This window comes from Lissotriton vulgaris, chromosome 9 (genome assembly GCF_964263255.1).
Source record: "Lissotriton vulgaris chromosome 9, aLisVul1.2, whole genome shotgun sequence".
Taxonomy (NCBI): Eukaryota; Metazoa; Chordata; class Amphibia; order Caudata; family Salamandridae; genus Lissotriton; species Lissotriton vulgaris.
In genome coordinates this window covers 689,535,087-689,542,537 of record NC_141697.1, presented here as the reverse complement: position 1 = coordinate 689,542,537, position 7,451 = coordinate 689,535,087, and positions in this window count along the sequence as shown.

Genomic DNA, 7,451 nt, shown 5'->3' with positions numbered 1-7,451 from the left:
TTTGGATTTTCTTTTTTTTCTTTTTCATGAAAGTTTGGGAGGGATGTAGTGTCCTGCTGGACACGTTCTAGTGGCCCACCTCTGTTTGCACCCCATGCTGCACATCCACCCATCACAGGTGTCACCAGTAAAGGTGATCTTGCCATTAAAGGGGTCCGGGCGCATGTGCCCAGGGCTGGGTCCAGTACCCCTCTACAGTGTCAGTGTGGTAATTTTGTGCACCATGAGAGCCTAGGACCCACATTACTACACCAGGGTTCACAACGGAGGGGTTGACCTTAGACGTAACACACAGTACCTCTGTGAGGAGCATTTGCCTGCTTTGATACCCTTTTAGTTAATTGCGGAAAGGGTTGTACTTGACCCAGTTTGCAGGGCGGAAGTAGGACTGGCTAAAGGACACCTGAGGCAAATGACCACAATGATTAATCACTACGATGGTGGCACAGTATCCACGGTCTGCCCAGTGCCTTCGCCAACCCTAACTAAAGGTGTTTGACATCGACGACTCCCAATATATGCAAATACTGTGTGTGTACCTAATGTTAATCGGTAATGGTCATTAGGGAGAGTCCTGCATTTCTTAAATTTGACCGTAGGTGGCGCTATTAGGCTGCGTATTGAATATACTATAACAACCAAAAAGGAAACCTGGCCACTGCTGCATGAAAGTGCTAGTCACATCCGCTATGGAAACTGCAGTGGACCATGCAGGGACAGAAAATGTTGTACACATTTCAGCAGGTTTGCAAAATGTAATTGCAATTGAATGCATTAAAATATTTCCAACAAAAAATGTACCATTGTAAATATACCTGAGTACGATTCGCTTACATCACCTGCTCAGTATTCCAGTCTTCCTCCTTAACCTTACTTATCTGTACTTACTTCCACTGGCACACCTGCCAACGCTCTTGACTTATGTAGGGGTAACTGGATCCAGTTATTTTACCCTCCTGCATGTTAATGAGGAGTCGGACGGTTCTGATGCTACTTGTCCTTAGAAATGGGAAACCCCTTACCCATTATTGTAGTAATAGAAAAGTGTACCAGGACAAGTAATGGAATTAAAAATAATATAATAATAAATATCCAATGTTGGTTGAAGACAGTCGAAAACATTAAAGAGTTTTGTTAATTTTTTCGACTGTCTTCAACCAACATTGGACATATCTTACTATATTATTTTGAATTCCATTACTTGTCCTGGTACACTCATGTAACGCTCTCGACGAAGACTTTAGACTCCAGTTTTTTTGTTAAACCAGAAATGGCTTTCTTTTAGCTTTAGAAATGATCTTCCCCAGAGCAAGATTATTGAAAATTCAATTCCACCGTCACTTTGTTTTTATTCTCCCCTGTCTGATTTGTTTGCAAATGTTGGCATGTACTTGGTTACTTTGTCGCTTCCTTTTATTCTATCTCTTCGTCAAATTTATCCTGCTACTATCATATTGGTTTCGGGTTTTCTATTTATGTGCATTAAAATGATAGCTAATTGTAGAGGTGTAAGTTTCCACCAAATGATTACACAGAGGCAGGAATGAGGGGAAGTTACGTTTATTTAATTACTTTAGGGTATTAGGGAAGAGTGCCGGGTAACAGGTGTAGCTCGCTCCGAGCCGGGCTCTGACTGGAGCGAACAGCCGTTCGCGCATGCGCATAGCCACGTTGTCCACTGCTGCGTGTTACGTCACACGCAGGCCGTTGGCATCTATAACGCTAACACCACATATCTCCCCTTTTTACACACAGAGTTTTTAACAGTACAGTGTTCGTGGATGTCTCACCCATAGTCTTTAAGGTGTGATGGTCTGATCACCATTCTCCCCACGCGTGTGCACCTTACCGAAGTGGTGACTCCCTGGAGGACCTCAGGAGTGGAGCTTTCCCCCTTTTCTCTCTCTTGGCTGTATCCCGATCTCCTGGATATCGATTCTTCTTTTGCTGGGGTTACCTTCACGATTGTCTCCATCCGGTCTTCACTTTCTATGCACTCATCTCCACCTCCCAGACTACCATCTTCTGACTCTCTTTCCTCACTACTTCCTTCTTGTCTTTGCCCAGATGTGCAGTTGTCTTTTTCCTCCGGCCATTTCACAATCTTGTTTATCTTGGCCATGCAATCTTGAGACCACACCTTTCCGTCACTGAGGAGGGCTGCTCTACTGTACACCTCTTCCACTTGTAGGGATGGGCTGTACTTGCTTTCGCCTTTCTTCTTCAGTACTGCTTGTTTTGCTCTCACCCATTCCTCTTTTTCCAACGTTGATTCCTTCACTCTTTTTCTTTGATTGTAGTGGCCAGTGTACACTCGCTGGGCTTTCTCCAAGTTGTGCTGGACCACAGCTGGTGACCATTTACTGGTGACTGTTTTTTCTCGCCAAACTACATTGTCCTTCGTGAACGGGAGCCTGCCTCTGAGAATCTGAAACGGGCTGTACCCTGTCGCAGTGGGAGTGATCCTGTACGCCCACAGCATTCTTTGAATTTCGGCCTCCCAGTCTTTTCCTTGCATAATGGCCGCTTGGATCGACCCCATCAGAACTCGGTTAAACCTTTCCACTTGTCCATTGCTGGCAGGATGGTACACCGAGGTGTGTTTTGACTTGATTCCATTTCTTTCGGTGTATCTGTGCCACTTATTGGATGTGAATTGCGGGCCATTGTCTGTCACTATGGTCCTCGGGATGCCTTCCCTAAGGAACACCGATGTAAGGAATTTTATGACAATTTCCGAGTCCATTTCCTCTTGCACATGCACTTCTGGCCATTTGGAATACTTGTCCACCAGTACACACAAGTACTTGGCCGTGCCTTGACCATCTAGTATCGGCCCGAGGATGTCGACAGCTAGGTCTTCCCAGGGATCACGAGGCTGTTCGAAGCTGCATAACGCCGGTCTCAACGGTTTGAGTACCTTGTCTGACTCCTGGCATTGGTTGCAGTCTCTAACGTGTCTTTCAATCATGTTGTCCATTCCTGGCCACCAGTACATCTGCTTCACCCTCGACTTGGTCTTTACAATGCCCATGTGACCTTCATGCAGCTGGTTCAGTAATGTAGGGATAAGCTCTTCTGGGGGTACAACCTTATCTCCACGATACAGAAATGTTCCCGAGTCACTCATGGATAAGTCCTCTCTCACTTCATACATTTTCCTGGTTGCCTCCTTCAGCCTCTTCTTTTCCGGCCACCCATCGACTAGGTACCTCTTGATCTCTTCCAAGGTCTCATCTCGCCTGTATGCATGTGCCCATTCCTGCATGCTGATCGCTTTCTCCATGTCTTCCATTACTGCAACCATTTCTTCACTCTCCTCAGCAGTCGTGGGTGCATTTTCCATGGCTGAGGCTCTGCTGAGATAGTCCGCCACCTTGTTGCGTGTCCCCGGAATGTACTCCACATCGTATGTGTACTCCAATAATTTGAGAGTCATCTTGGCAATCCGCGGGGTGGCCGTGGCATGCCCACTTGTGTTCAGTACCTTGACTAAGGGCTTGTGGTCAGTCTGTAGGCGAAACCTTGTGCCCCACAGGAACTGCCGGAACTTTCCCATTTCCCACAAAACAGCCAGCATCGCTTTCTCAATTACGCTAAACTTCTGCTCAGTTTGCAACAGCGCCCTTGATGCAAAACTGAGTGTCTCAACCGTGTTGTTGTCTCTCCGTTGGGCAAGAACTGCGCCCAGACCTTTTTCGCTTGCGTCCGTGGTGAGGATGGTGGCTCCTGCCGGGTCATGTCCTTGCAATGGCACGGCCTGGCTGATGTTCCCTTTCAGTTCCTCGAACTCCTTCTGGGCCACATCATCCCACTGGAAAGTTGCTTTGTCTCTTATCAGTTGCCGCAGTCTGTGCGTTTTCGTAGCAAAATGTTGGACAAATTTGCTGTAGTACTCGCCATTCCCAAGAATGACCGTACTTCATCTTTGTTGTTGGGGGCTCTGGCTTCGCAGATTGCTCTGACATTGTCTTTCTTGGGCGTGATCCCCTGTCCACTTATTTCGTGCCCCAGGTAGGTTACGGATGTCATTCCAAATCTGCACTGCTCCCATTCTGATGTGAGTCCTCTTTCCTGTAGGACCCTCAGCACCTTGTCTAGTTTGGCGTCGTGGTCTTCACGATCCATCCCCATTATCAAGATGTCGTCTTGGAAGTACTGGATGCCTTTGACATCTTTGAACAGGCGATGCATGAGCTTTTGGAATACCGCAGCGGCCGATGCCAGGCCAAAGGGCATCCTGCGGAACTGATAGCAGCCATAGGGGGTGATGAAAGATGTAAGTTTCCTGCTTGACGGGTGTAGGTCGATCTGGTGGTATGCCGACGTGAGGTCAACCGTGGAAAACCACTTCACACCCCTGGTTCCCGCCAACATTTTCTCTATCCTCAGAAGGGGAATCTTCTCCACCACTAAGCATTTATTCAGTTCGCGCAGGTCCACACAGAGGCGGACCTTGCCATTGGGCTTCCTGGCAACGACCAAGGGGGCCAACCATTCTGAGCTGTCGATCGGTTCAATGATCCCTTGCTCTTCCAGTCGAGACAGTTCTAGCTGGACCGCTTCCCTCACCGCAATAGGTACTTTGCGGACCTTGTGAGACACCGGCTGGGAGTTTTCTCTGAGTACGATTTTATGCATGAACTTCTCCAGTTTGCCCACCTTGCCTCCAAAGACGTTGGGAAAGTTTCTTCTCACGCTTTCCAGGTCTGGCCATTGTTCACAGTCTGTCAGCAGCACCTGCTCCTTGCCTCCTTGGTCCAGTTTGAACCCCAAGTCTCCTTGGTCTCTCCATCCTAGCACGGAGGGTCCCTTCTCAGCAACGTATAGCTTGCATGTGGCTGTTCTCCCTTGGAATTCGAATTTTAGGCTCCGGTATCCTACTAAGGGAATCGGGTTGCTGGTGTACGACACCGGTCTGATGTCTGGCGGGTTTAGCTGCGGGCCTATGCTCGGTTTAAATTCTCCTTCCCACACAGATCTCTGCAGAATGGTGTACGGGGATCCAGAGTCAATTGCAACCCTGATTTTCACACCTCCTATAAGCATGTTTGCCCTCGGTTTGTCAAATCGCTGGGTGTCAATGCCTAGTACTTGCTCCTCGATACATAACACTCTGTCGTCCTCATCCGATTCTTCCTCTGCGCCTTCATCCTGCGCTATGTATTTCACCAATGTTTTCTTTTCTTTCTTCTGACACACTTTCTCATAGTGGCCTATCAGGCCGCAGAACATGCACTTCGCACGGAAAGCAGGGCAGCGTTTGTCATGGGCTGCGTGGCTTGCACTTCCGCACCTGTAGCACGTCGATTTGTTGGAAGATGACTGTTTTCCCGCTTGACTTGGTCTTCCCGCCCATTTACTGGTCCCGCGGTTGTCTCCCGGCGCCATTTTGAATCTGCTCGGCGGTTTCGCGTCGTCAATCTTGTTAAATATGACTCTTTGCGCACTCTCCTTCTTTGCAGCTTTTGCACATCTCTTGGAGAGCTCAGCCTTTTTTACCATAGCGATTACTTCTTTAAGTGTTGCCTCGCCATGAGCCCATAGCTTGTCCTGCACGTTCTTGTTGGTGGTGTGCATCACTATCTGGTCCTTGATAAATTCTTCTTCCTGCACCCCGTACTTGCACGTGACTGCTAGTCTCCTCAGGGCTGCCACGTAGTCGTCCACTGACTCTCCATCGCCTTGTTTCCTCTGCTGAAAGTTGAATCTGTCTATAGATACGCAGACAGCTGGGCGATAATGGGCGTCTAGGTCATCTGGGGCTTGTTTGAAGACATCTGCGCCTGCTGCCTGTGGCAGTGTTGTCACAATGTTTGTGAAAACCCTTATTCCCTCTGGGCCCAGGTTGTGCAGCAATGTCCGTCTCCGTCTTGCGTGGGTGAATTCGTCAGTTGATTCATCCTCCAGGACTTCTAAGTAGTTCCTGAAGTACTCCCTCCAGTCCTCCCACTTCATTTGTGGTTCCCCTGGTCTGGGCAGAAACGGGATCGGTGTCGTGAGGGACGACGCTTGATTGCTCATCTTGACCTGTCTCTCTGGCCCTTCCTCTTGATTCCTGGGGCTGCCTGGCGTGCTATTGCTTCCTCCCTGGCTTCTGGGGCTGCCAGGAGCGTTGGCGCCTTCTGCCTGCGACGTGGTGGGGCTGGGTTCGCTTCCTCCCGCTCCCTCGTGGACACCCTTTTCAGCCAGGGCCCTTGGTGGGGTGGTGGCGTGCTCCTACTGTGCTTATGCGCAGGTCGCCTCACTTCTTGGCTCTCCGTCTGCGAGTGCCATGGTCTTTCTCTGTGCCTCTGCCACGCTCTTCCCTTCGGTTTTGCAGCACCTCCACGCTTCTTTCCTCCTTGTGCAGGTGGTTGGCGCAGATGGTTTAATTCTGGACTTCCCGCTTCTCCGCTTGCTCGGTCCTGCCACGTGTTGCACTTTGTCACCTTCAACGAGTGGACAGATCCCACTCCTCATCGCCACTGTAGAGGTGTAAGTTTCCTCCAAATGATTACACTGAGGCAGAAATGTGGGGAAGTTACGTTTATTTAATTACTTTAGGGTATTAGGGAAGAGCGCCGGGTAACAGGTGTAGCTCGCTCCGGGCCGGGCTCTGACTGGCGCGAATAGCCATTCGTGCATGCGCATAGCCACGTTGTCCACTGCTGCGTGTTACGTCACACTCAGGCCGTTGGCATCTATACCGCTAACACCACACTAATGTGTTTTGTTACTTATGATTCGCATATATAGACTGAAATAATAGATTTGCAGTTGAAACGGATTTTCTACGACACGTAGGAGTTTATTTATTCTTTATTCTCCATTTCTATGTGAAGCACCATCTTGGACAAGATTAATGCCGTCTCTGTCTCTCACTGCTGCTTCCTCTCTGCACGCATGCTCTTCCAGAGGCTTCGCAGAGCACAGTCAAGCTAACATGTAATATGTAGAATTGTGATAGTGCTTGAGTGTTAATGTAATGATAAATTTTAGTTGTATTCTGATTTTCCAAAGAATAACTAAATTTGCTCAAACCATGATGATTTCAGAGTTTTTTTCCCAACCTTTCTATGCAAAAACTGTATAAGAACCCCTTTATTTTGGGGGTGAGCCAGAAGACTCTCCAATTTACTATGGATGCTGTCTGACCCTTTTCTTATTTTGCTGATCATTTGGGACTCAGAATAATTTCTGAGTTTTGTATTTTTTTGTATTACTTTGCATTTGAGAGCCTTTATGGCACTGGCTCTGTACTGCTTATTTTTACATTTTGGAATAGCACCCTTTAACCTTTCATTGATCTAAAACTCAATTATTGAGTGGGCCCCACTAATGTAAAGCTTTTTACTCCGCTAACTGATGTGAAGTTTGCGGAATTGCCTTGATGTGCAAGATCAACCCATGGGAAAACCCCACGCAGTGAAGAGAGTTTGGGGTGTCTAGATTTTGAGGTACATTTTTGC